The following is a 27,739-nucleotide window of genomic DNA, read 5'->3' as shown; positions in this document are numbered from 1 at the left end:
GTTGTCTTTATTTGTCTCAAAATATTTTATAAAGTTTCTCTTGTGACTCTTTTCTCTGACCCGCTGGCTTTTAAAGAGTGCATTCGTTTCTGCATATTTCTGAATTTTCCAGTGTTGCTTCTGCTGTGGATTTTTAGTTTCATTCTATTGTGGTTGGAAAGATCTTTTTTATGACTTCAATATTTTAAAATTTCCTAAGACTTCTTTTGTGGCCAGCATATGGTTTATCCTTGAGGATTTTCCATATGCATTAGGGGGAAAAAAATGTGTATTTTTCTGTGATTGGGTGGAGTGTTCCGAATATGTGGGTGACATCCAAGGGCTTTGTGGGGCCATCCAGGGCCTGGACTTCTTGCCGCTCTCCAGGCTGCTCTCTCTGCCCGTTACTGAGAGGCAGTTTCAGAGTCCTCGGCTGTGACTGTGACACTGCCCCTTTCTCCTTGCTGCCTGCCACGTGTGCCTCGTACCTTTGGGCCGTCCTGTTTGGTGCATGTGTGCTTGTAGCTGTTACATATTTGGGGCGAATTGACCTTTACTCAGCATATAATGCCCTCCTTTGTCTTTGTACGGCTCGCCCTGAGAGTGTGTGTTGGCTGATGGCGGTGTGGCCGCCTCACTCTCTTCATTACCGCTCACGTGAGAAACCTTCTCCACCGTCTTACTTCCAGCCCAGTTGTGCCTTCGCGCCAGAGCGGGCCTCCTGTGGGCTGCATTGCGCTGGATTCGGTGTTTCTCCTCCATTTTCCCACCCCCTGACTGTGGTCGGAGCGCTGCGCCACTGACTTTGCTTGGGAACAAAGAGGTGCCTCTTGCGCGTCCCTGGCCGGTGTGAGTGTGTACGTGTGTGTCTCCGGCTTCCCTTGTCTGCCTTTCTCCGGGCCCTCCTCTCACAGGCCCCCGAGCTCGGAGGAAGCCTGCTCGGATGTGAGGCCTGCCGGGTCAGCCACCTTCGGAGGACCTGCACAAAGCCCGGAAGCGCGGCCTGTGGCCCGGGAGGATGGGGCGGCGTCTGCACGCAGCCGCTGAGCGGGATCGGCTGGCGGGGGTCCTTCCTGACTCCCCTCGGCGGGGACACGGGACCGCCCGGCGGTCAGACTCGGGGTCGGGGCGTGGGCCCCGGTGCCAGGGGGGGCCACTCTCGGGTCCTCGGACCCCTGGGCACAGGCCCTCGCGCCCCGGGGGCCCTCGGGGGAGGAGGAACGGGAGGGAGAGTCCTGTTCCCCCCAAAGCCCCGTCCCAAGTGGGGCACGTGCAGAGGAAAGGGCCTCGCCCAGGGCTGTGGGTTCTTCTCGGGGTTTGCACATGTGAAGCAAAACTGCAAGCAAACCCCTGCACAGGGGTCCGCCCGCTCTCTCCGCCTTGGGAAAGGTTTTCGGGGAAGATTGTCTGTCCTCGACGGTCCCGGGCTGGCCTCCTGGCTTGGAAAGGTCTGGAAGCCCTGAGCCAGGCTGTGCTGTAACGTGATCCGGCCCCTTTGTTCCCGCCTGAGGCCCCTCCTGGTGTGGGTTTCAGGGCTGTGGGGGCAGGGCGCTGTTCACCCCTGCCCCCTCCGCCAGGATGTCTGGGCCTGAGGAGGCCCGGCCCCTCTCACCCAGACTCAGCGGCTCCTGCCTCGTTGGGGGCACCATGTGCCTGCCGTGGGGGTGGCTTGGCTCTTTTTAAATTCTCCGGTGGGGGGGCTTCCGGAGAGTGAGGACTATGCGTGTGGTGCCTGGTCCCCTCCCCCCCATGGGTGCTGCGTCCCCGGATAGAAGTGGGTATTAGGGCCCTTGCCCCATTTAGCAGGCAAATCTCCATCCTCAGGTCAGAAATAGATCCTCTTTTCCTGGGCCTGGGCATGGTCAGCCTGCAGCAGCAGGGAGCAAGCGAGGGGGGCTGTGCCTCCCAGCCCCCCTGCACCCGCCGTGCTCCACACCCGCCCCCCTGCACCCGCCGTGCTCCACACCTCCCCCTGCACCCGCCGTGCTCCACACCTCCCCCCTGCACCCGCCGTGCTCCACACCTCCCCCTGCACCCGCCGTGCTCCACACCTCCCCCCTGCACCCGCCGTGCTCCACACCTCCCCCCACACCTCCCCCCTGCACCCGCCATGCTCCACGCCCGCCCCCCTGCACCCGCCGTGCTCCACACCTCCCCCCTGCACCCGCCATGCTCCACGCCCGCCCCCCTGCACCCGCCGTGCTCCACACCTCCCCCTGCACCCGCCGTGCTCCATACTTCCCCCTGCACCCGCCGTGCTCCACACCTCCCCCTGCACCCGCCGTGCTCCACGCCCGCCCCCCTGCACCCGCCGTGCTCCACACCCGCCCCCCTGCACCCGCCGGGCTCCACACCCGCCCCCCTGCACCCGCCGTGCTCCACACCTCCCCCCTGCACCCGCCGTGCTCCACACCTCCCCCCTGCACCCGCCGTGCTCCACACCTCCCCCCACACCTCCCCCCTGCACCCGCCATGCTCCACGCCCGCCCCCCTGCACCCGCCGTGCTCCACACCTCCCCCCTGCACCCGCCGTGCTCCACACCTCCCCCTGCACCCGCCGTGCTCCACACCTCCCCTCACACCTCCCCCTGCACCCGCAGTGCTCCACGCCCGCCCCCCTGCACCCGCCGTGCTCCACACCTCCCCCCTGCACCCGCCGTGCTCCACACGGGCTGCGGCTCGGCCTCCACGTCACCAGGCAGTGAGCACGGCGCAGGCCAGCGCTGAGTTGGCAGAGAAGGGCTGCATTCCCTCTTCCCTCTGGGGGAGGGGGCTCGGCCCGCAGGCTGCTGAGTGTGGGGCCCTGGTCCCTCCCGGGGGGAGGGAGGGAGGGAGCCGGCGGTACCGCCCGGTGTCTGCGAGGGTCAGGAGCCCCGGAGGCTGCAGGGACTGGGCTGGAAAACTGGAAAGGCTGGCTGTGTGACATTTTCCCTCTGACCCTCCCCTTTGGGTGGCTTATTCTGGAGGCAGGAAGGAATGTTCCAAACGGCTCCGAGACGTGCCTCTCGCCAGCAGCGGCAGGACGGGCCCCTCTCTGAGGTCACCACCTCAGGGTCCCCGGCGGCCCCAGAGGAATGCCGCCCGCCGCCCCGGTGGGGACGTTTATTTTGGTGGTGGTGTCAGGGGAAGAGGCCGGAAGAGTGATCAGGAGATCTTTTCTGAACACAGACGTCTCCTCCCTTTGTGGCCTTTCTGGCCGTCGCTCCTGGGGGGCGCCCCTCAGGGGAGCCCCCAGGGCTGGCCACGCCCGAGGCTGTGCTCCTCCCCTGCTTGCTTTCAGGACCCCTTGAAAGGTGCACACGGCTGGAGCCCCGCAGGCGCTGTGCGGTGGCCACGTGTGCTGGTGGCTGCCACGTGAGAAATGGCCGTCCCTCCCCACGCAGAATCACGGGGCTGTTCTTCGAACACACAAGTAGCACCTTTTGTTGTTTTTGTTTTAAATCCTCACTCGAGGATATTTTTCCATTGATATTTTTTTGGGGGGTGAGTGGAAGGGAAGGAGAGAGAAGGAGAGAGGGAGAGGAAGAGAGAGCGAGAGAGCGAGAGCGAGAGCGAGAGCGAGAGAGAGAGAGAGAGTGTAACATTGATGTGGGAGAGACACATTGATTGGTTGCCTCGTGCACACACCCAGCCTGGGTCCAGGGGCCAAGCCTGCAACTGAGACCTATGCCCTTGACCAGAATTGAACCCGGGACCCTTCAGTCCCCTGGCCAACACTGTTTTCCAGGTCAGATAAGCACCTAAGAGGGCAAGGCCACGTCCCCTTACCTTCAGGGATCCTGACCCCGTGGGAGGCCCTGCTGGGACGGTGCTGACAGCTCCGGGGCCGGGAAGGGGATGGAGTCTCCCAGTGCTCAGTGTGGGGTCCGCAGGGGGCGCCCACGCCTGAGCCGCTCGCCCGGAGACCGGCCACTCATGTGCAGTGACAGTCCTGGGGTGGCGGGAGGGCGTCGAGGGCAGCCCGTAGCGTGGGCACTGATGGTCATGGGCGATCTGGGGTGGTCACGGCATTTACGCATCTCAGAGTCTGCTGCCTCCGGGTCAGGGTGGCAAGCCTAGGGGTGGGGGCGAGGCAGAGGCCTTGGGGTGGCAGAGCAGGCTGCGCCTCACTCCAGGCGGCTGCCGCCTCCACAGCGAATTTGTGTTTCTCCCCAGGCAAACGTGTCTTTGCTCACTCACCTCGCTCTCCTTTTTTTTTTTTTAACTCCTCAGGAGAGAGGAAAGAACACAGGAGTGAGCGAGGGAAGTCCTGGCCGTGTTTCTAGAAACAGCCGGGCCGCCGCCTGGGTGCTGCGGTCTCGCTCATGTGACTCGGAGCCCTTAATGGGCTCATTGTTTTAGGGGCGCAGCCGAGATTTCTCTGGAATTCCTAGAAAGGGCGGGAGAGGCCGCCCCTGGCGGAGGGAAGACGGCTGAGAATCACCAGGACTTGGAGGGGGCGGGGGAGGGGGACGGAGCGGCACCCAGTCCCGCGGGTCTGGAGCTGGAGGAGAGCGCTGCTTGCTGGAAGAAACGCTCCAGCGCCCAGCCTGCCCGGAGGGGAGTCCCCTCATGTCTGCCTCTGCCGTCCCCTGGCCTCCCGGGCGTCCCCGTGGCACACAGGCCCTCACATCGATGACCCTGCCCGTTACCCCGGTGTGGCCTCCCTCCTCCTCCTCCTCCTCCTCCTCTTCTTCCACTCCGGGCCTCCCCCCCCATCTTCGCCCCGAGAGCTGCAGCGAGCTCCCTCCTCCCAGTCCCCACGGCTCTTTGGGGACCTGAGTCACTGGCTCCTGGCACGCGGTCCGGCCGCTCCTCCCGGTTTATGGCGGGGAACTGAGGCCTGGGCAGGGGCCCCGTGGGCTGGGCTGTCTGGCCCAGCGGCTGAGCATCCTGGGCCTGAAAGTAGGGGTTTGTTGAATGTCTAAATAGTCCCTGTTATTACTCCAAATATTTAGTGTGAGAAAGCTAAACAGAAGGAAAACTTGATGTTAACTCAGGAATTTTTGGAAGATATCAAAGATACTACACAGAAATCAAGAGGCCCTTTCTGAAACGTTCTGGGAGGACACGGAGACCTTTATTTACTTATTTGTTTACCTTTGCCCAAGCTCCTATATCCTTTAGCATTTCGAGCTAAAGTCAGCCGCCGGTCTGACCGTAGGCGGGAGGGAGGACTGAGGGCTCATTAAGGACTCCGAGCGGGCGGACACAGGACGCCTGTGGGTCTGGCCGGGGCGCTGGGGGCCCCGGGGGGCCCGGGCCCGGCAGGGGTGCCGGGCGGCGGACAAGGCGGAGGTGTGTGTGCCGCGGCGGTGGCCGGGCCTCCGGGCCCGGGAGCCCTGTGCCGCAGTCACTTTCCAGTTCACGGGGTCAGCAGTCATATGGTCCTCATTGTGTTTACTGTAAAGCTCAATAATCACTTTCTTAAAACGAGACAGACGTGGCTGGCATGGCGTGCTTCCCCGGCGACTCCGTGCCATTTTCCTCTAATTAGATTCTTTCTGTGTGTGCGCGCCCATCGGGAGGAGAAAGCCCGCCTCCCGGGGGTGCTGCCGGCGGGAGGCATGTGCATGGCGGGAGAGGGACCTCGGAGCCGGAGTCCGGGGCCGCTCGCTTCCCGGGAGAGATGGAACCTCGGGCCCCGGGTATTCCCCGGGTGCGCTGGCCCTGACCCTGACCCTGACCCGGGTTCGTCTCCCCAAGCCAGCCCCTCCCCATGTCAGAGACCCTCGTCGCAGGCTCGTGGGACCGGCCCTTTTCTGGAACGTGGTCAGTTCAGCTACAGGGTTTAGAGATGCCCCACTCAGCGTCCTCGCAGACTTCTCAGAGTGTTCTCTGTGAGGTTGGAAGCCAGACCCCGATGGAAGGCCTTCCTTCCCCGAGCAGCCCCTCCACCAGGCCCCGGACGGCCCCTTCGCACCTGAGGACCGGCAGGTCCCCTGAGCACCGAGCACCCACCCGGAGCCCGGCCGGACGGGTGCTCGTTGGACATGGGCTCCGTGTCAAACCCGAGCCTTTGCTGGCTGTTCAGCTCCTGTCACCCTCCTCAGAGCCCGGGAGGGAGACCCTGTGCTCAGGCTGATGGGGGCCTGGAGGCCGAGGCTGCCCAAGTTCTCCCGCCTTGCCCACACGTCATACCAAGACGGGGCGGTGGCAGAGGGCGCCCAGTCCCTGCCGGGGTGCCCACTGGTTTTCCAGGTTCTCCCAAGCCAGGCAGACGAGATGGCTAGTTCAGGGAGTGTTGGTGTATGGGGCTTGGTTGAGTGATCTCTTCCCTCCCGAGGACCCCATCCCACCATCAGTGAGCAGCTCAGACACAGCCAGCGACAGGGGTGACCTCCCGCCCCGGTCACTGTGAGCGGGTCTCATTCGCGCCCAGGGAGACCCAGCGGCATTCCACTGCGACCTGCTACGTCCCCCACCGCCCCGCAGCAGAGTCCTCTGTTAATCATTGATTGAGTCAAGATCGATCAATGCATGTCGCTGCAGGCAGAGTGTAACAATAGGCCCTTTTTGTCCGAGGCTCTGTGGGGTCCCGACCTGCCCCCGGGCCCTCTCCCTCCCTGTCTCAGCTCACTCCCCTCTCTCGGTGCCATTTAGTCCAAGCTTCCTCAGGGTCTGACCAGAAATGGAACGGGACTGCCTTCCCCTTTCCCAGGGAGGAGAGTCGCCGCCGAGCCCCACAGCCACTTTGACCTTCAAGGTCAGAACCTGGGGTCTGTCTGCCTCTCTGGACGCCCCCGTGACAACCCTTCCCTGCTCATTCTGTTTATGCCCCTCCATGTCCCCTCTCTGGGTGCCTGTTATCTGTGCTTCCGCTGTTCACTTCATAGGAAACACGTCCATGATCAGCCCCCAGGAAGCCACACACAGGGCAGGATTGCAATCAACATGGGACTGCGTTTGTCACATCAGGCTCAGAAACACTGGCGCCTTAGCCCGGTGTTCCCGGACGGAAAGAATCTGGAGATCAGGAAGATCAAAGGGGAAACATAATCTGCCCTCTCCCCGCTCGGGAGTCGCCAGGAGCTGTAGCTTGTTGGCTCTTGTTTGTTTCCAGAGTGTTTGCCATTCTGGTGGAAGCATGCTTGGGATGGCTGCTCTGAAGTCCTTGCCAGGCAGTTCCTGCCCAGGTCATCTCAGTGCTGGCACCTGTTGCCCACTGTTCCTCGTTCAGAGTCACGTGATGGGCCTGCCTCTCAGGGTGATGGGTGGTTTTCAGTTGTATGCTGGGCGTCTGGGGCTTATGTGGTGAGATTCTGTTTCATCTCCTTAGCAGGCAGCGATCCTGTGGAGGGGCCACACAGGTGGGCGTGGGGTGGGTGTCCATGCCTGCCCGCTGGGCCCCGCCCACGGCGCCCGGGAAGGCCCAGCACGTCCTTGCAGGCAGTTTGGGTGGGTGCTCCTCCTCAGCCCCACTCAGCCCTTCCCGGCCTTGCTTCCCTGCGGCCAAGTGGATGGAAACGCAGCTCCCCTGCCCCCTGCCCCTGTAGGAGCAGGGTATGGGGTGGGTGAAGGGCCCACCTGCGCAGCCTCGTCACTGGTGGGGGAACTCGGCTCCCGCTGGACCCTGCTGGCATGGAGGGGGGAGAGGGGGGAAGGAGAAATACCAGCGCGCCCTGCCTCAGGATGCCGGGAGGCCCCGCTCCCCACTGGAACCCACCGCCTTCCCCGCGGGAGATCGGGTGTCATGGGAGACGGAAAGCCAGCCCCTGCTTGGTCAGCACACCCGCCCCCGGGCCCGTAGTGCGGTCACCTGCCTCTGCCAGTCAGGGGCCGGGAGGGGTGGAAAATTAGCTCCCGCCGCCCTGGAACCAGAGCGTGTGGGGGTGGCTCCCGCGGCTGGCGGAATAGAGCAGGGCTTTGTGGAGCGGCTGGGCTCCGAGACCACCCTCTCCCGCCGCTGTGGTCGCGGGGGAGGGCAGCTCCCTGCGCTGCCTGCCTGGGCCTGTCGCCCCGAGGCTCCTGGCCCCGCCGGGGCTGATGGGCGGGATAGGGCGTCCGCCCAGGGCACGGCGCTCAGCCGCCTGCTCGCTCTTCCTTTTTTCTCTTTTCTCCATTTTTTCTCTAAAAAATTGTTTTGGGGTAGGTTTATTTCTACATGTTTATGGTTTTGCTGATAAGGCAGACAGTCTCCTTTGACGTTGTATTTCCTGAATTTATTGCCGGTGCACAGAAACTTAATTTTCCCCACACACCTATCCACGCTGTCCCACCCTCTCTCACTCCCCGCCACACACGGGCGGCCCTGTTCGCCGTCCACGTGGCGCCATGAGTGCCACGCGTGTGTGGCTCTGGTGGCTGCTCCTGCGTGCACGGGGCCGGGCCTCCGTGAGCAGCTCGTGTGTCCTCGGGGCTCCCTGGGGCACGGCGCAGGGTTCGAGACCCGCCCGTGTCTCCCGGTTTTCTTCAGGAGGAGGCACAGGGAGCGCTGGTGGCCGGAGCGTGTGACGGAGGCTGCGGAACCCTCGCCGTGCGGCCTCCTCCATCAGGCCCCGGGTTGATAATCAAGTTCACATATCGAACGGGGACCATCCCATCTCCGTCTCCTCTCGTGAAACTATCTCCACAAAGTCCTGAAGATCAATCCATCCTCCATAGGCTCTGTCCTGGCCTTCCTCCCACCTTCGCTGCGCGCGCGCGCTCTCTCTCTCTCTCTCTCTCTCTCTCTCTCTCTCTCTCTCTCTCTCTCTCTCTTAGAGGGACTCATTTGCATTTCCTGGAGTGTCACCTGGAGTGAAAAATGCCTTTTGTCCACCTCTCTCAGTCGGCATAACCACTCGGACCGGATCTGTGTTGAAATGTAGGGCGATCGCATGCTCCTGGGCCTCGATGGTTCATGGACGGACGTGTGGCAGTCGGGCTGGGGCCCTGTGGATGGTGTTTGAGCCGCTTCTAGGTTCGGGGCTATCTCAGTGCATCTGCCACCCATTGCTCTCCGCACTGCATTTTCCCAGGCTGCGGAGTGCCACGTCCGCCCTCCGCCCTCCGTCCATCCCACTGCTCCCGCGGAGGCCCTGGTCGCCGCCGGGCGTGGTGTGGGTCAGCCAGGCAGCGGGGTCCTTGTCTGTGGGAGAGCTGGTGGGGACGGGGAGACCATGCCCAAGGCTGGCCAAGGCAGCGGGCACCGCACCACACCGTGTCTGCCCCTGCCACTCCCTCAGAGGGTAAAGGCGAGGGCTCCCCTCTCCCCGCCTGGCCTAGACTGGGTGCAGCAGGCCATCTTTCTGGCCAGCGGGGAGTTCGCTTGGGACTCTGCGATTCACCGTCAGAGGCAGCGCTTCAGCCCTCGCACAAGATTTCTAACCTGACAACCCCGCCCTCCGCCGGGGGCACAGACCCCTTTTTTTAGGTTGTCAAACTTAAAAATGCCAGCAGCCAACAACAAGAGGCACCCCATGTGAATCCACCACAATTATACCTATTTTTTTGTCCGATTCGCCAAACACAGATAGTTTGCGGCGCCGTAGAGTGTTGGTAACGAGTTTCCGTGTGCCACACGCTGGGCTCTCCGTGCGGCCACCTTTGTCCCCGCTGAAGGCCGCACCGTGGACGGGGCCTCGGGCGGGATCACCCACCTTCCGGCCGCGGGTGCCGTGGGCCGCGTGCGCCAGCACCTCTGGGAGTCCCACCCCAGAGGACTCGGCATGGGGGTCGCACGGCCCGCGGGCTGCCTGGCGGGCGGCGTGGGAAGGCGACAATGGAACCTCGAGGCGCACACGTGCTGGGGAGGGACGCGGCCAGGCGGCCTCTCGCCCCTTGTCCTCCTTTTGTTACTTGTGTGTCTCGGGCCCTCACACAATGTCCCCGCTCACTGGGCGGCTCAGATCCCGGGCGAGGGGCCTGGGAGAGCAGCCCCGCGCCTGCCCACAGCCAGCCCCCCGGGCCCGGGGAGAGGGGCGCTTCCCCGCGGAGGGCCCCTGCGGCGCCTGCGTCTCCGTGTGACCCGTAGGCCAGACATTCCAACTGTCGTCAGGAAATAGATTTCCCTTTTTTCTCGGGGCGAGGGGGGCAGCCTGGCGACAGGGCTGCGCCGAGGAGCGGCCGCCGGCCGGAGCCGTTCACGCTATGTTGAAAGGAGGATTACTTTTTTTTAGCTGCAGCCGCAATTAGGGGGGATGGCGGAATGTAATGACATGCCACGAGATTTATGATAAGCAGGACGGGCCCTGAGCAGAACCAACAGCTGAGGCTAAAGACAGGGCGGCGGGAGGCGGGAGGCGGGGAGGCGAGGGGCCCCTCAGGGGTGCGCCTTCCTTTGTGCTGTCCAGGCTTATTCTGGCCAATCACGTCACAGATAAATGACTCGGTGTCCCGGGGTCCAGAGGGTGCGTGATGGATGCGATGACTTCATCGGCAGATTATTGCTGTCTCCGTTATTGCCATGCTCAGAACAGGGGGGGGGGGGGCGGGGGGCGGGGGGAGAAATATGGCTTTTCAAACGGCAGGTCCTGCAAATTATACAAACTTCAGGAAAAGGAAAAAAAGAAAGAACAGCACCAGTGTGGCTGGTGGTGGTTTATAGCAGGTCTGACAGGGAAGGCTCGTGTGGGCAGGCAGACACACACCGTGTTTTGGGGGAGCGAAGCAGCGAAACATTCCGTTGTGCTTTACACAGAAAGGATTTTGTATTAAACACTCAAATGCTGTGCAGGGTGTGTTTTCTGACACCCGGGACTTGGGAGTTTGAAGAACTGGCATCCTCGGTCTGGCTGAGTCTAACCCGCTTCCACTTTAAGTGCGGAATCAGAGTTTGCTTTTTGGTGCTTTATTTTTTTTAACGTGTTGTCCTTTTCTTCGCCCTCCCCCACGTGCGGCTAGACCGCGTGCTGCGCCGTGTTGCTGCGTGCGGTATGCGTGTGCGGCTCCGGGCAGCCAGGGCCCCGTCCGCGAAGCGCAGACCCCGGGTTCTCGCAGCTCCCGCTCCGGACGTGCGGCTGAGTGGGGAGGGAGCCGAGCGTGTTTTTGTGGATTTTTTTTTGAGATTTGTTGGAGGAATGAGATAACGCCACCCCCCACCCTCACCCCCGTGCTCTCCTTTAACCAGAGTCCCACACTGGGGTGTGCCATTTAGGTAGAACGTCTTGGGGCTTTTCTCCAGTTTTTTCTTTCTTTCTTTTTTTAATGTATATTTTAAATAATTTCAGAGAGGATGGGAGAGGAGAAAGAGAGATAGAAACATCCCTGATGAGAGAGAATCACTGATGGGCTGCCTCCTGCACACCCCACATTGGGAATCAGGCTGCAGCCCGGGCCTGTGCCCTGACTGGGAAGAGAACCCTGACCTCCTGGTTCCCAGGTCGACGCTCACCACTGAGCCACCCGGCCGGGCCCCTGTTTTCTTTCTGTGGAAAAGCACAGCCGTGGTGAGCCGAGCTCAGTACAGGGATAAGCCCCACGCATTTCGGGGTGTGTCCGTGTTATCAGAGATTGAAATCCGAGGACGGTGTCTGGAGCGCCCCCTGGTACCGGTCAGATTAGAGCTGTTTGCCCCAGCTTCCGGTCTGGGGGAGGTGTCCAGTCCCCGTCGGGGCGACTTCCCTGTTCCCACGCGGAGACAACTTCCGGCCGCGGTGGGGTGGGGGGCAGTTGGCAGTGTGGGTGGCATCTTGGTAATTTTTTCCCTTTTTGACTTAATTGACTTAGTCTCTTAATTTTTATTTCTCTTTTTATAGTCCGAGTGTACAAAGCTCTACCCTTGGAAGGCACCCAGGGGCACTCAGTCACTTGCAATTATTCATAGGACTCCAGAGTCAGGATTATCGTAAGTCACGATACCAGTAGCAGGCGCAGAACCAGAGGGAGTGAAAAGAGGAACGGCATCGGGAACACCGGCTCTTCCGGGAGGCCTGGGACTCTGGGCCGCGTCAGCAGACCCGTGTGCTTTTCCCTCTGCCCGTCGTCCCGCCGGCCTCCCTGCCTCCGGCGGAGGGAGGCCCGTCTGGGCGGCCGCGCCCTTTCTGCTCTCCAGCGCGGGTCCCGTGGGGTCCCCCTGTGCGTTCCCGAGGCCCGTGTCCACCACGTGCCCCCGGGCAGGGGACGCCCCCGGCCGGCCTCAGAGGTGGACGTGGGCGCACTGGTCCAGGGGGTCTCCCCGCTCCCTCCGTCTGCAGCCTCCGGCCCGCGGGGGGACAGGACGGCGCCCCTCGCGGCCGAGAGGACCTCGCTCCGCCAGTGAGCCCGCGGTGTGGGAGTGGCCTGCTGGGCGGCGGCGGCCTCAGCTGTAGGGACTTGAGGGGAATTCCGTGGACGAGTCTGCTCCCCGGGCTGCCGAGTTGAGGTTCTTGTCACCTGAGCGGCTCCCACGAGGCCCGCAGGCACGTGGCTCCCACGAGGGCCGCTCCGCGCTGCAGGCGGCGGAGACGGCTCGGCTGTGACTGGTTGAGAAAGGTCGGCTGCTCTTCGCAAAGAGGTTCTTGACGTTTGTAGGGAGAAATTATAATTTTTAGAGGCAGAACGCATACCAGGGGCAGCCCGGTGGCGTGCCACGGCGGCATCTCGAGTCGCCAACCACCTTCCACACGGCAGAGGCGCAGTGCGGTTCCTCCAGCTTGGGGCCACTTCCCCTTTCTGGGAGTAGATGGTTCTCTGCCTCGGGAAGGCTCGAGCTGCTGAGGAGCGTGACGCCCCCTAACACCCGCTCTCCCCCCTGGAGATGTGGTTCTCCCTGGTCCGGGATGCGCCCCAGGCACCCGGAGTTTGAAAAACCCCCTTCCCCCTGGCCCCGAGCTGGATGTGCAGCCCAGGGGCCGGCTGGACCCCGGGGTCGGAGGGGCGCGGGGCAGGGGCACCCCGCAGCATGCAAGCAGCCACCCGAACTGGGGACCCAGCGCGGTGGCCTGTGCGGGCCGGTGCTGAAAGCCTGAGAGCCGGGCCTGCAATTCCCTCGATAGCACGGGCTTCCCACCCTCGCCTCCCGGCCCGGACCTCCCCACCGCTGGCCCGGGACCTGGGCCTCCACTCTGCCTTTTCCTCATGTCAGCAACCCCAGCATGCGCTGTGTGTGTGTGTGTGTGTGTGTGTGTGTGTGTGTGTGTGCCTGGGCTGAGCAGGGGTTTGGAAACCATTTTCTTTTTCTTGAAATAATTGCCGTGAGACCGTCTAGTCCGCAGCTTTCTACGAGTGGAGGGCGGGTGGGCTCTCCTCCATTTCCTCTCCAGGGTTTCTAGCCACAGGTTTCTTTGTCAGTTATTCTGATTTTTAAAATATTTTTAATAAAAGCTACAATTTTACTGAACTTTTCCACCTAACATCCGTGAAATGACTGCACACTTGGAAAAGTCCTCGTGCTGCCCCTTTCCCGTGAAACGTCCCGTGGTGTGGTGCGGGCGTCTCGCTCTCCTTTGTGATCGCCCTCGGGTCTCCGAGAGGCTGGTTACGGTCTGCTTTCTGGTGTGTTTGTGACAGGGTTTCCTTCCTTCCTCGTTCATGCGGATTTTCTTTCCTTTGCAGACGGTGCAGAGGTCGAGACATTAATTTTCCCTGTCGCTTCTCGTTTCCTCTGCGTCTCCACTGTCCCAGGACAGCGCTTGTCCCAGTTTCCTCCTCGGACGGCGGTGTGGGCCAGGGCTTGTTTTTAATTTCTGAGGAGCTGACTTGTTGTTGTGTTTTGCACATACATCCCCAATTCTGGCTGTGCTGCGTTTGGCTCCGGCGCGGGGCCTGGCCGGGAGCCGGCCCCCGGCTCTCCCGAGCCCAGAGGTGTGGGTGTGCTGGCGGAACGCACACGGCATCTCCGGGGCCCCAGGCCTGTGAAACGGCGGCTTCAGGGGCGCCCGGTCATCTGCACACCCACCTCCGATGCTCGTCCGCGACGGGGCCTCCCTCGGCCTCGGTGAGAGCAGGAGCTCAGGTCACGAGCAGGGCCCTCACTTCCGGGGCCTTCGGGCTCCCGTCTGTGCGTGTGCTTCTCAGGGAGCCGTCTTCTCCGAGTGTGCAGATGCGTTTCCATGGCTGCGTGGCTGTCTGAGGGTGAAAAATCCCGATGCTGTTTTTATTCCTCACTAACTACCCGTTTCCTTCAGCGGAGGGAGCTTTTGAAAATACGGATTTGCCTGTCTCCGCTGAGAACGGTGCGGGCCCTCCTGCCACCCTGGCCCCAGCGTGAGCCCGCTCTGTTCTCGGGACGCTCCCGCCGCCTTCCTCCCGCCTCTCCGTTTCGGCTTGCCCGGGGTGGTTTGCCGTGTTTTGTTTGCCCTTTTTATTGGAATATTTTTCAATATTATTGTGAAAAGAACGGCTGACATTTATGGCTGCGTGTCATCGGCTCCGAGACCCATTGTTTCGGGCGGGAAGGCCCCTTGCCTGTCTGGTTTCCATTTCCTTTTGATGTTGAAAGTATTCATTTCTTTTTATCCCGTCATTGTGATTTAGAACGCAGATACTCTGTTTCCAATTCAACAAGTGATTGTGTTAATATATCATGAAATTTACTCAATTACACATTTCCCAACGAGGACCAGGGTCTCCCGGCTTGCATGGGAGACACCGCAGTCTTTATTTTAAAATCCTACAGTGATTTATTTTAAGACGTGAGGCTTCTCTCCTTTTTTTCCTTCTTCAGTGTTCATTTTTTTGATGTTGTCTTCTTTTTAAAATATTTTTTTCACTTCTATCGAAGCAGACAGGGCGGGGCTGAAGCAGGCTGACAGTGTGCATGTGGGAAGAGACGTGCGGGTCATGCTCTGACAGTGGCTTTACGGACTCAGAGGGTGTCACTCACAACTGTCCGCCCTGTGCTCGCCCCGGGCCTGACCTGCAGGTGCCCGAGGTGTGTGCCTCGAGATGCCCTCAGCAGGTTACGAAATGTCTAACTTCCCAACCAGACTTCATCACTTCTCCTCGTCAACAGTCAGACTTGCTCGCCTCGTTAGTTTGCCCGTTTGGGTTTCCGGCTGGAGGAGGACAGGACGGGTCCCTGCGGCACAGAGGGCGCTGGGCCTGGGGCCTCGGGGACGGGAGGAGGCGGTGGGCACGAAGACTCCGGTGTGCCACCTGTGGGTGCGGGGCGCACCCCGGGCCCTCGGCCCAGGACGGGAGTGAGGCGGGTGGTGGCGGCAGGAGTGGCTGCCTGTGTGGGTGTGCAGGGGGCGGCTGGAGACTGGGCACTAGCCACGGACCCACACCGGACCTCATTTCCACACGTGGGCCACACTCACGGCCACCTCATCCCTTGGAATCAAGTCAGTGGGTCACAGGAGCGTCAGGAACATGGCGAACATATTTGCCCCAGTCGCAGGGTTCAGGTCCTTGGGGTGTGTACCCCGAGACAGGACTGCTGGAGCCAGCGGTGATCCCGGGTCTAATTCCCGCAGGCACCTCCCCGCCGCCCGCTCGAGGGGCCTGGGCCCTCCCACCCGCACCCACACCGGCCACTGGGCTCTCGCCGCCGGCCTCATGGGCAGTTCCCCAGTGGCCAGCGGCCTTGGCCGCCTCTGCATCGCTCCTTCTCGGGGGAAATGCAGCAAAGCCCTCGCCCCTTCGGGGTTCGCTGTGTGTGGTGGTGGTTGTTGAGTGACGGGAGCTCTTTATATATTCTGGACATGAACCCCTTTCTGTGGGTGATATTTTCACACCCTCGCGTGTCCTTTAGTGCACACACGTTTCTCATTTCGGCGAATTCTAGTTTATCTTTGTTTTTTCTCCTCTCACTCCGTTCTTTGCTGTAACATCTTGAAGATGTGGTCGTGTCCCGTGTCATGAATTTCCCCCGTGTTTTCTTCTGAGCATTTTACTGAAGCACACATGCACATGTGCCTGTCAGAACCCCTGGTGTGTAGTGTGGAGATAGATGGAGCCTTCCTGCAACTCACAAGGCTCCCAGGCCCCAGGCAGGGCTGTGCTCGTGGCGTGGGGGAGCCCCCCCACCCCATGTTGTTCCGCGTGAGCGTGCCCGGTGCTCCCAGCACCACTTGTTGAAGACTGTCCTCCACCGGACGGCGGCCATGCAGCCGAGTGGGCATCTGTGGGGCCAGGGCTGGCTCCTGGGCGCCGGGTTCTGGTCCTGTCTACACGCCTGCCTTCCCCGCTGTGGCTCGGGAAGTGGGAATCCTTCAGCCTCCTCCTCCTTTTCCAAGAGTCTCGGGCTATTTTGGGCCCGTGAGAACCTCTGCCTTCTGGGAAGGCTGCTCTGTTTCTGCGCTGCCTCTGCGATGGCCTCCCTCGGGTGGGGCTGTTGTCACCAGCAGTGCCCCCTCCCTGTCCCCCCTGCTCCGTCCCCCCTGCTCCGTCCCCCCTGCTCCGTCCCCCCTGCTCCGTCCCCCCTGCTCTGTCCTCCCTGCTCCGTCCCCCCTGCTCCGTCCCCCCTGCTCCGTCCCCCCTGCTCCGTCCCCCCTACTCTGTTCCCCCCTGCTCCGTCCTCCCTGCTCCATCCTCCCTGCCTGTCCTCCCTGCCTGTCCTCCCTGCAGGTTCAGCACAGTGCTTCTCAGTTTTCCATGCTCACGTCTTTTGCCTCCTTGATTAACTTTTAAAAATTATTTTATTAAAAATGTCATTTGTTTAACTTTTTTCCCATTACCATTTTCCCCTCTCTGCCAGATGCTTTTTTTTTAAATCTCCTTTTCAGATTTTTTGTTCGTGTATAGAAGCCCACTGATTTTACCTGTCAACTTTTGATCCTAGAACTTTGCTGAATGTATTCATTAGCTGTGTGTGTGTGTGTGTGTGTGTGTTATTCTAAGAGTTTCCTACCATAAAATCATGTCCTCTGTGGACAGAGAGACTTTTCATTTTTCCTCTCCAATTTGGAGGCTCTTTATTCGCTTTTCTCCCCTGGCTTCTCCGCCTAGAACCTGCCATCCCACGTCTCAGAGACGTGGCAGGAGTGAGCACCCTGCCTCCCCCCATCCTGGGGCGGTGTGCCCTCTCCCCGGGGGGCATGGGGTGAGCCGGTTCGGTCCGTTTCCCTCGAGGCCGGGCTGGTGGGGGTCACCAAGCAGCACAGAGTCAGTCCCCTTGTTCTCTAGAAACCTGCCCAGCGGGCTCAGTCAGGAGCGGGCTGTGCTTCTGGCTGAGAAAGGAATTCCGTTGGGCAAATACTTGCAGAGGTGATATGTGGGTAATGAAACGGGCCTGTGTAAATATCTCCGGACCCGAACACCCGTAACATTTGCAACGGCCGAGGGGATAACAGTACGTTCCTTATGTTGCAGGCCCCGGGGTCCCGAGGGCAAGCCATTAGGCGGCAGGGGGAGAGGGCACAGACAAGCCGGCAGCAGGGGCGTGGGGGCGGGGAGAGAGGGGCCCAGGGGCCAGGAGTGTTCTCTGCTGACCCTCCCCCAGCCCTCAGGAATGCGGGCAGAGGGGGGCAGGGCTGCATTCAGGGGGAGGGGGCGGGGTGGGCCGTGCGGAGCTGCGGGCCGCGTGTCCGGAGCCTGCGGGTGCGGGGCCGCACGGCTGGCAGCTGGGCGGGCCGTCAGGGCTCCCAGTGAGGCAGAACCTGTATGTGTTTATATAAAGAGACTTATTGTAAGGAGTTGGCTCGACGCTGGGGGCTGGCAAGTCTGAAATCCACAGGGCAGGCCAGTGGGGAGCGGGCGGCGGGCGGGGGGGGGGGGGCGCTGCTGCCTCCGGAGGCCCGTCCTCCCCTTCCCGGAAACCTCAGCCCTGGCTCCCCAGGCCCTTCCCTGCCTCGGAGGGGCCCCCGGCGGGGAGGGGGCGCCTGCCTCCCCCAGCCCAGCACAGCCCTTAACCACTTCTTTCCAGGACATTCTCCGGCAAGCCCCCGCGCGGTGTAGGGTTACAGGCCTGGCTCCGGCGCAGACAAGTTGACACATGACACTCACTGTCACAGGGGCAAGGGTGAGGCCAGGCCGGGGCAGTTTCAAGGCCTGGGGCTGCGGAGGGGGGGGGGGGGCGCGAGCCACCTTCCCGCCGAGTCCCCTTCCTGGGGGGAGGTGCGCCGAGCTCAGGCGCCCGCCGCCTGCCCACTCCCAGCCCGGCGCCCCTGGCAGGCTCCTTAGTTGGGGTTCGCCGTGGGGGCTTGCAGGACCCCGGAGAGACACACGCAGATGGCCTCATGGCTGGGGGTGCTTCTGCTGCTGTCAGCAGTCCCCCAGTCCAGCAGGGTTTTCACAGCTCCGGTCTGTGGTTTTTCAGGGCCCACAGCAGCCCTTCAGAATCCCCCACAGCTCTGAAGGCGGGAGCCGGAGCACACGTGGCCCCACGCCCCGAGGCCCCTCTCCTCGGCCTGAAGATGGCCGCCTTCTCCCTGGGTTCCCCCTGCCCCTCCCCGGCTCTGCCCTCGGCGTGTGTCTGTCCTACCCTCCTTGGTGACCTCCTTTCACGCAGTCCCCTCTCTGAAGACCCTGCCTGCAGCCCAGGGTGTGCGCTCAGTGGTTAGTGTCCCATGTGCCACAGGGTGGCTGGCGTGTTCAGGGCCCGGTCAGGGCACGTGCAGGAGGCACAGCCATCAATGCCTCTCTCGCATGTCCCTCCCTCTCCCTCCAGAATCAGTGAACAAACGTCCTTGGTGAGGACAAAAAGTAAGTCCCATTAAAGACCCTCCCTCCCTCCCAGGGCCGCCGCCGTCTGAAGCTGCAGCGTGTGCTTTGTGGGCAGTCCCCCGCCAGGCTGGGCGGAGGCTTCTGCTGTGTCCGTGGGGGCTTTCGGTCCCAATTCCCAGCACCCGCCGGGCGGCCGGGGACCGCGACTGCTGAGATGCCTGCAGCTGGAGCAGCCGGGCTGGCCGCTCTGGCCTTCCTTGGCCGCGCTGCCCCTCGCAGCTGGCCCGGCTCTCCGCCGGCGCTCCCTGTCCTGGGTGCCCTGACCTGTCACCTCGGATTTAGTGTCCGCAGCCCAGCCCGGCGGCGCTCCCTGCGGACAGTCACTGTCCCCGCTCCGGCCCGCGTTTTCCCAGCCTCTCCTTCCCCCAGGGCGCTCACCGGGTCCCCCCCGCCCCCTCTCTCTCTCTCTTTTTCTTTCTTCTTTTTGTAGTAAAACGATAAACCCTCCCAGGGAATAAACCCGCCCACATCCTCAGGGGAAAACAGGAAGGGTCCCTTCCCTGTCCCCTCATCCAGGTGGGGCTGGTCACCCCTCATTGTCCTTGCTCCTCTGAAACGCGGCTACTGGGGTGACTGTGCCTGTACCCCCGGACACCCAGCTCCCCTGAGGCAGCATGGAGGGGGCCCCGGCCCCGGCATCGGAGCCGCTCTGACGGAAGTGAGGGTCGTCCAGGGCCCCTCTCCCCGATGGGGCCGCAGCATCCAACAACTGGTGGTGGAGGGGCCCGTCTGGGGGTGCTCTGTGCCCAGTAGTAGTTTGGCCTCGAGTTTTATTGTGATCCGAGCAGAAGGGGCTCCCCGCCCCCCAGGCCTCTCTCATCAGTGGGACAGGCCTGGCCAGGGCCAAGTGTGGAGCCTTTGGAGGCCATTTTGTCTGTCCCGTCCGGATGTGTGCCTCCCGCCTCCGGCAGACGGCGGTGCGGAGGTCTGCTCATCCGACCCTCAGTCCTCGTCTTCCCGAGGGGCTGCTGGCAGCCTGGGCTCAGGTCCCCTCACCCGGAAGGCGGCCATGTGGGGCGGTGCCGGGCTCGGGACCTGACCGGGAGCCTCCGGGCAGCCTCCTCGGCCCTTCCGCCCTAGGACTGGCCGCCTCTCCCTGGGCTCCCCGTCCAGCAGGCCCGTGCGAGGCCCCGGGCGAGGCCCCGGGCTCTGCCCTCCGTCCGTCTCACTCCGCTGGGACCGGCCTCCCTCCGCCGCGGTCCCTCCGATAACTGTCCAACGGCACCCACGGGCAGGCGGGCGGGCGGACGCCTTTGTCACTTCTTTGGTGTCAGAGTGAAAGGAACCTTCGAAGAAAAAGCTGAAGATTAGGGAGCCTGCTCATTGTAATCACCGAACTTGACACGGAGCCAACGTGGGTCTCGTGCCAGAAAAGAGGGCGCAAACCTTAGCAGACCCGTGACGTGTGTGGGTGACTCACGGGCCTGCGGAGCGGGTGAGCCCTGCCCAGGCTCGGCCCTCTGCCTCCTGGGTGATCCCTGCCTCGCTCTTAAAGAGGCCGCGGCCACCGTGCCCGCCGGCCCGGGTCCGCGCCCGCTGCGCCCACGGCCCTGGCCCACGCGGGGCCGCCACGCCCCGGCGCCTTCCCCACCGGCGCCCAGCACCCAGGGAGCCCGCCTCAGAGTCTCTGCAGCTGCCACGGAGCAGCCCTCAGGGCGGGCGGGACAGAGGCCCTCTGTGCCCCTCCCCCTGGCGTCTCGGTTTCCTGCCGTCCGCCCGGAGATGGCAGGAGCGCGGCGAGCGCCAGCACCGCTTGACGGACGTGGCAGCTGCGGCGGCCGCCCCGGGCTGGGGGCCGCCCTCGGGGAGCCGGCAGCCGGGGACACATGGCGGCCCTTCCCAGGGAGCCCGGGCCACGGGGACAGGCTCGGCCAGGCCGCCGGGCTCCCGAAGGCGCTGCTCGCGCCCGTGCACACCCCGGCGGCCTTGGCAGCCTCCCGCCCCGTTCCTGGAAAATTAGCCGAGAGTTCCAGAGCTTCTCAGAAAAGGGATGATTTACGGGGGCCTCCCCCGGCCCGGGCGGTCAGATTTATCTCCAAGTCTTCCCCGAGCGGAGCCCCCCAGACCCTCAGGGTGCTCTGCGCCTCGCTGCGCCCTAATAGCTGCGGCTTGGCGCGGCCTGGCGCGGCCGTGAGTCACCGATAGGTGCCGTTTTTCATGGGCCCAGAAGCACCAAAATTGGTGCAGCATGAAATTATCCTGTTTTTTCTGCTTTGGAGCCAGGGCCCAGGCTGGCGCGGGGGAGGGGCGGGAGGCGGGCCGGCCACTTCCTAGCCTGGGAGGCTGACTTAGGAGGGTCTTTGTTCTGGGGCTTGGGGGGGAGGGGAGCCCTGGCCCTGCCCTGGCCCCCCACTTTCCCTCCTGGTGGAGAAGGGTTGGAGGTGGGGGTGGGGTGGGGGCCTCAGCACGGGGCCCCTCCCTGCGGGAGGAGCGCCTGGCCCGTGGGGGAGGGGGCCTGCCCCTGTGCTTGGGGTTTTGAGTGAGCACCGCCAGGTGCCAGACAGGCCCGGGGCCAGGGAGCAGCTTTGCAGAGCAGACACATTCCAGGGGCTCCTGTGTCCGGGAGGGAGGCTGACAGGCACAACTGGCGAATAAGATCACTGGGAGGATCGTAACTCCAGCAGATGAAGCGGGCAGCGGGAGAGGGCCGAGCTAGGCCAGGAGGTCAGGGAGGCCTCCCCGGGGGAGTGCCGGAGCCGGGGTGGCGCCCAGGCAGGACCGGGCAGGGCTCGGCACAGGGGCCCAGCCGGGGCGGAGTTTGGGTTCCAGTCAAGCAGAAATGAGAGATGGCGGTGGGGGAGGGAGTTATAAATAGAGGCCCACAGCCCTCGTCTGCAATTTTAAAATCCGAGCGGCTCCGGGCTGAGAGGTTTTTCCATTGCTCATGTCAGGGCAGAGTCCAGCCCACTGCCCAGAGCCGGCCTGCTGGCGCGGGCCAAGCCGCCCGCCCTCCCTCCTCCCGCCCGCCCGGGACCCTGCTTATCTCCCCGCGCCCGCCGCTCTTCGTTCCCCCCGACCACAGGGAGCCTCGGGGTCTCGGGGAGGGATTAGGCGTGCCTGTGAGTGGGGAAGAAAAGCCACATTCATTATCCTCCCAGCGGTGCGGGGCGGGACTGAGGGGCTGTCCAGGCAGACGGGGGCGGAGAGCCCCGGGCCTCGCTGGCAGCCCCACTCCGGCTGTTTCACATGGTCTCGAGGCGGCCGGCGGTTCCCAACACCGCTTTCAAATATTTACTTTTACTTTTATAATCCCCTCCCTCCGCCCGCTTCCAGCTCCTTCCACAAGTAACCACGTCCCAGAGGCTGTCCTGGGACCCTGCCCCCGAAGGCCAGCTGCCAGGTGGGGGGACCCCGCATTCCTGCAGAATGGAGCCTTATCTCCCCCCCCCCCCAGGGGCTCGTTCCAAACCCCGCCCGCCCCAGGGCTCCCGCTCCGGCTCCTGCCGGCCTCCAGGCACGGATTGGCCCTCCTCGCGAGGGCGCTGGCAGAATGCCGCCTGTGTGCCCATGCCGCCCCCCGCCCGCTTTTGTAAATAAAGCTTTATTGGAACTCGGCCACGCTCATTCCTTGACACCCGTGGCCGCGGTGGCCACGTCAGCACAGCCCGGGGCCTCCTGGCCCATTTTCTTCCAGAAGAAGTTTTCCAAGGGCCGTTGAGAGCAGCGATTGCTCGAAGGCGCCTCCTGCGTGGCCCGCGGCCAGCGTGGCCTCCCTGTACGGCCCCCCCGCGGAGGGGCCGGCTCAGCCCCGAGGAGATGCTCCGCTGATTGCATGCAGCTGTGGGCTCTGCTGGGAGCCCCGACATCTGGATTCCGCCAACATTTTGGCAGCGTCCTGAGTAGCTGGGGGGTGACATCATCCCTCACGGGCGATTTGGGATCAGCCTGTGAAAATGAACACCATTCCCAGCATCTCTCACTGGTGTGTGTGTGGAAAAGTGTGTGAGTAAGTGTGAGAGAGTGTGAATGTGTGTGAAAGTGTGTGTGTATCTCACTGATGTGTGTGTGTGTGTGTGTGTGAAAGCGAGTGTGTGTGTGCATCTCACTGTGTGTGTGAGTGTGTGTAAAAGTGTGTTGTTGGCTGTCTTTCTCTCTTCAGAGTGACTGTCATTCTCTCCTTGCTCACCTTGCACACCCATCCCGGGACAAAGGGGCTTTGCCACCGCACTACACGTTGATCACACAGTGTGTGGGGGAGCTTCTGCCTGTTCTCGGGGAGGCGCGGGAGGGAGGGGGCGCGGGGACACCCCAACTCTGAGACTGCTCTGAGGACACGGTTCCCGGACACAGTGAGCCAGGCCATGAAGACAGTGGGGGGGAGTAGCCGTCGTTCTCCGTGGGGCCGTGGGGAAAGGCGGCCATTCACCCCGCGGGTTCCAGTGCCTGAACATCCTGGGACACACGTGGGTGTTCCGGGCTCCAGGCACTTACCTCCTGTGACACGGCCTCCCTCCCTTGTGGCCGAGCCCTCAGGCTGCCCCTGGGCCCTGCAGGGTCAGAGGGAGGGACAAGGAGGGACCCGTCATGGCCCGGTATTGGTGCACCAACTGCCCTGGCTCCTCCGTGCCACCCCGCCCGATTGTGCCGTCCGGGTATTTGCATGGGGCCGGCGCTGACCTGGGCTCGTGGAGGGCGGGAGCGTGGGGCAGGGCAGAGGTGCGGGGGGCAGAGTGGGCCGCTGGAGGCCTGTCCTGACGGCCTCTAGACCCCGGAGTCCCGTCAGCACAGCCGCCCGTCACAGTTTACAGCAGCCTCAGCTGCTGACAGGAGCCCGGCCGCGGCCTCCGTCCGTGGCAGTGACCTTGGGAGACCTTGGGCCTTCGATGAAGGCGCAAAGGGCCCGGGAAGCGCTGCCCTGGACCGCGTGGCGTGCCTGCGGCGGCGAGTCTCCCGGTAGGAGCCTCGCCAGCGTGGCAGTGTGGGCTCCTGTCTTCTCGGGGCTCCTGAGACAGCCCCCAGGGCCGGGGGCCGGGCGGGAGGATTGGGGCTGGTGGCGTTTCCCACCTCGAGCCTCCGGGCCTCGCTCCGGGTGACCCTGCCCCGCTCCGCGGCGGGCCCTGCCCTGGGCCGTGAGGCCCCGGTTCCTCGATCGGAGCTTTCGGCCGCCTGTTCCTCTCCCGGAGTTCCACCCACCCTAGGGGCCTGCGTGTAGCGTCGGTTTTTCCTCTGGGCGCTGGGGACGAGCCGGCGGGTGGAATCGGGGAGCAGAGCGACATGGGGACACAGGCGGGTGGGGGCGGCGCCTCTGCCTCGCCGTGGCCTGAAGGCACACAGGCCGCCTGCCTGCCCGCCCGCCCGCGAGCCCAGAGCAAGACGAACCCAGGCTCTCGGGCGGCCGCCCGGCCCCTGGAGGGCGGCTCGCGGGGGAGGGTGTGGGTTTGGGGCCTGTGTCTGGGAGGAGCCCTGGGTGCCGGGAGGGGCGCGCTTGTGCTGAGCATGCCACCGCAGCAACGGAGGGCTGCGCAGCGGGGGCGGGGAGAGGTCACTGGGCGTGCAGCCTGCTCTCGGCCTCCTCCGGGGCTGGTTTTCCCCATCAGCCACCTGACGGGAGGGAGTCTGTGGCCCGGGGGCTCCCTCAGGGTGGAGGTTAGGGGGCTGCGGGGGAGGCTGGGAGAGCTCTTCATGCTTCCTTCTAACAGCATCCTCAGGTGGGGTCCCTGAAGGCCCCACGTTCTCACCATGGGTGGGTGGTTTGGGGTACGTGTGGAATGTTAGCACACACGTCGGGATGTTAGCACACAGGTTCAGGAGGAGGGTGTAAAGGTCTCCTGTGCCTTCGTCTAGGTCCCTGACCAGCTCTTGTGCCAGGCAGGTCTGAGGACTCGGCCGAGGACAGCCCCGGACAGAGACCTCTGACCCACGCCCAGCCCTTCGGTGAGTACCGTCTGTCTGAGGGCACGTGGCCGGATTCACCCCCGGACAGGCCCCTCACTGACGTCCTTTCGTTTGCTCCTCAGACCCACCTGCCCAGCGCTGTCCTGCCTTGGAGCAGAGGAGCCAGGATCTGCCTGCTGTCCCCGGACAAACCGCAGGTGGGAAATGGGGACGGGACCCCGGGGGCTGGACTGGAGCCCGGCATCTCCATTTGTTACCCAGCAGTTGCCGTGCTGACGGTTACATTCCTGCCTCGCTGAATTCCCAGCTGTTCTCAGGCCGCATTGCTCCGATTCTTGGACCAAGAACTGCTCACTCTGCTCAGCAGACCTTCTTTGGTCTTGAGCAGGTTCGGCAGTTGGTGTCGGCAGATTTATTAGGTGCCCTCTGCTTGCCACCGAGTATGGTGCCAGCTGACGCCGAGTGGTGACAGCTGCCCCTGTCCCGCTGAGGGCTCTGCAGGGTGGGCATGTCCAGGGGACAGCGTTCCATGGCATTCCTTCCACTCCAGCCTCCCCTGCCCGCCTCACCCAGAAGCAGAGCCGCCCTGCCCCAGATCGGAGGGCCCCCCGCTGGTCAGCTGACCATCCCTCGTTCCCACCTTGAGTTACATCAAGATGAGGGAGGAAGATCCCATTTTCATTGGGGCTGTTAGAGAAAGTTCCGGAAGGAGGTGGTTTGGGGGCTAAGTCTTGAGGAGGAAGGGATGGTGTGCATAGAGGATGTTCCAGATCATGAAGATTCCACTTTTTAAAAAATATGTCCTTTTAATTGATTTCAGAGAGGAAGGGAGAGGGAGAGAGAGAGGGAGGGGAGAGAAACATCAGTGATAAGAGAGAATCGTGGCTTGGCTGCCTCCTGCACACCCCCTACTTGTTTTTTAAAAGTAACCAGCATACAAGAATTGGCACCCCAAAAGGCATATTTAGGGGAGCAAACTGCTCCCTCAGGATTCACTAGAGTCCAGACCCAGCTTGAGTCGCTCATGGTTGATCTTTAAGAGACAGGCTCGGCCCTGGCCAGCGTGGACAGTGGTTAGAGCATTGGCCGAGCAAAAGGCCATGGGTATGATTCTGGGTCAAGGCCATGTACCCAGGTTGCAGGTCGATCCTCAGCCTGTCCAGTGCATGTGGGAGGCAGCCCATCAGTGTGTCTCTCTCTACCTCCCTCCCTCCCACCCCCTCTAAAAATCAATGGAAAAAATGTCCTCAGGTGAGGAGGAACAAAAAATGAAAAATAACACATAAAACACGCAGGATTCTTGTTCCGTGGAGACACGGAAGGTGGGCCCCCGGCCGCGGTTGGCGGTCCTGGCGTGGGGCCGCGCAGGGCGGTGGGCGCATTCCTGGGGCAGGAGGAGTGCGAGGAGCCAGTGGGGTCGGTGGAGGCCTCTCGCCGGAGCGGCCAGGACATTCCTGCAGGCCCCGGGTGTGGCCGCCAGGAACACTCCGGAGGAGCAACTGCTGAGCTGGACAGCCAGCCCCGCCCGCCCCTGCCGGCCCCACGGAGGCCCAAGGACGGGCTCTGGCTGAGGCCGCCGCAGCCCCCCGCCCTCCCGGGCTGAGTGCAGATGGAATGAGATCACTGTCCCAGGCCGCCCGCCCGCGAGGCTCCTCCTCGTCCCCTTCTGGAGGCCCCGCTCTGCCCCGAACGTTGGACGCCCGCCCTGGCTTCGGAAAATATCCGTAAAGCCCCGTGGAGCGACCCTCTCGGCCTCCATCACGGGCTTCAGGCTGCCCCCTCCAGGGAGACGGCACGGCCGTGGAGGGCTGCCTCCCTCAGGCGGGACCCTCACGCCCCATCCCCACCTCCCGCCGCCCTGGCCCTCGCCTTCCACAGGAAGTGCCCCGAACGCCGGTGCAGAGACCGGCCGCTGCTCCTGTCCCCGAGTCCAGGGAAGCTGCCCCCGAAGGGGAGACGGACATTCGGATGTTCGGACGGACTCCGGGCGGCAGGAGCCGTCCTCTGCTCTGGGCTCGGCTTTTCCCCGCGGCCTCTGCGCGGGAGCCTTAGTCTGTAAACGCCACCATCTCCCCTGTCATTACAGCCCTTCTTGGCGTCTCGGGACTACAGGATTCTCCCTGAGCTTTAAAAAGTACATGCTCTTGGCCCTGGGAGTTCCACGTAGGAACAGAGGAGGCAGCCGCCCAGACCGCGTTCTCACTGCTGGGATTGCTCAGATGTGGGGCGTCTTTCAGGGAGAGTACAGGAGGCCCATAGAATCCAGACAAGCCCCCAAACCCCTCAGGAGCGGTCCTGCGCCATGTTCTGGATATTACACCCCTCCCACGTGTGACAGTGCTGTTGAGACACGGGTGCCTCACGTTAGGTCAGAGAGTCGCCTGTCTTGTGAGGAGACGTCCCAAAGGGGTCTGGGCTGCTCGTCACTGGAGAGAGGACCTCTCGCGCCTGTTGGGTGCGGGCTGGGTGGCAGGGACCGGAGCGCGGGCGCGACACACGCAGGGCCCGCGTGTCAGTGGAGGGAGGCCCGGAGCGGGCGCCTGGAGCGCGCCCCTTCCCTGTGGGGCGCGGTGACGGCCTCTTCAGCGGGCGCTCTCAGTGCCACGTGGCAGCTGAGGGCAGAGGAGCCAGTGCCAGCACCCGTGTTAGTGACAGGCAGGGTGACCCCTCACTTACACGTGGGTCTTCGGAGGGGAGGTCTCACGGTTCAAGCAGACTGCGGAGACGACCCCCAAGTGCACTGGAGGGAGCGAGGGAGGACGTCGCGTCGGACGAGGAGCAAGGAGGCAACGAACAGGGAGGCGAGGGCCGCCAGCAAGCAGGTCCTCGGAGCCCACGGAAGGGAAGGGGAGCAGAAGCAGGTCCTCGGAGCGGCCGCCAGACCGGCAGGAGTGAGGACCGCGCCGAGAACAGGCCCGGAGAGCCGCTTACCATGGCGGCACCCTCTCCCGCCTGCCTGCCCGCCCGCTCGCCCACGTGGGCGCCAGCACAGTACAGAAACCGAGACAAGATGGATGCTTCCCCGCCATCCGGTGGAGGGTGCGGCGGCGGCCAGGCTTCCTGCTTCAGAAGGCGCCCGGGGGAAAGTCCAGGAGCGCGACCCCACGAACCGCTTCTGAGAACCAAGCGCAATCCACACACAAACATGGGAACGTGCTCGCTGCGAATGTGACCCCACGGGGTTCCTGCCACGTTGTGAGCTCCTCCTGGGGGAGTTAGGGAGCGTTTGGGTGCTCACTCCCCATTCGGTCCTGCTCAGGCCGTCACGTTAGAGAGCCCCTCCTCCTGTCCCCTGAGGCCCCCCTCCACCTGGGCAGGGAGACCTCTGTGACCTTCGGGTGAGGCAAGAGGAGTCCCAGGAAGAGCCGGCACCTCGGATACTGGGAAACCCGCCCCCTCGGATACTGGGAAACGGCCCTGGACTCCGCGGGGGCCGGGG

The 27,739-nt window shown here is 63.2% G+C and overlaps 1 protein-coding gene across 2 annotated transcripts in view; it reads left to right on the top strand.

Annotated features, from left to right (window-relative positions):
- Nucleotides 1-27,739, top strand: part of GRB10 (growth factor receptor bound protein 10) — an 89,186-nt gene that overhangs the window by 17,194 nt on the left and 44,253 nt on the right. For both annotated transcript variants that reach the window (XM_045587175.1, XM_045587174.1), the window contains exons 2-3: nt 24,250-24,339; nt 24,423-24,497. The gene's annotated coding sequence lies outside the window, so the exon portion shown is untranslated. The remainder of the gene's footprint in view (nt 1-24,249; nt 24,340-24,422; nt 24,498-27,739) is intronic.

The sequence above is a fragment of the Pipistrellus kuhlii genome, unplaced genomic scaffold, assembly GCF_014108245.1.
Source record: "Pipistrellus kuhlii isolate mPipKuh1 unplaced genomic scaffold, mPipKuh1.p scaffold_m20_p_26, whole genome shotgun sequence".
Taxonomy (NCBI): domain Eukaryota; kingdom Metazoa; phylum Chordata; class Mammalia; order Chiroptera; family Vespertilionidae; genus Pipistrellus; species Pipistrellus kuhlii.
Note: the sequence above shows the minus strand (reverse complement) of the source record. Positions and strands in the feature narration are given on the sequence as shown.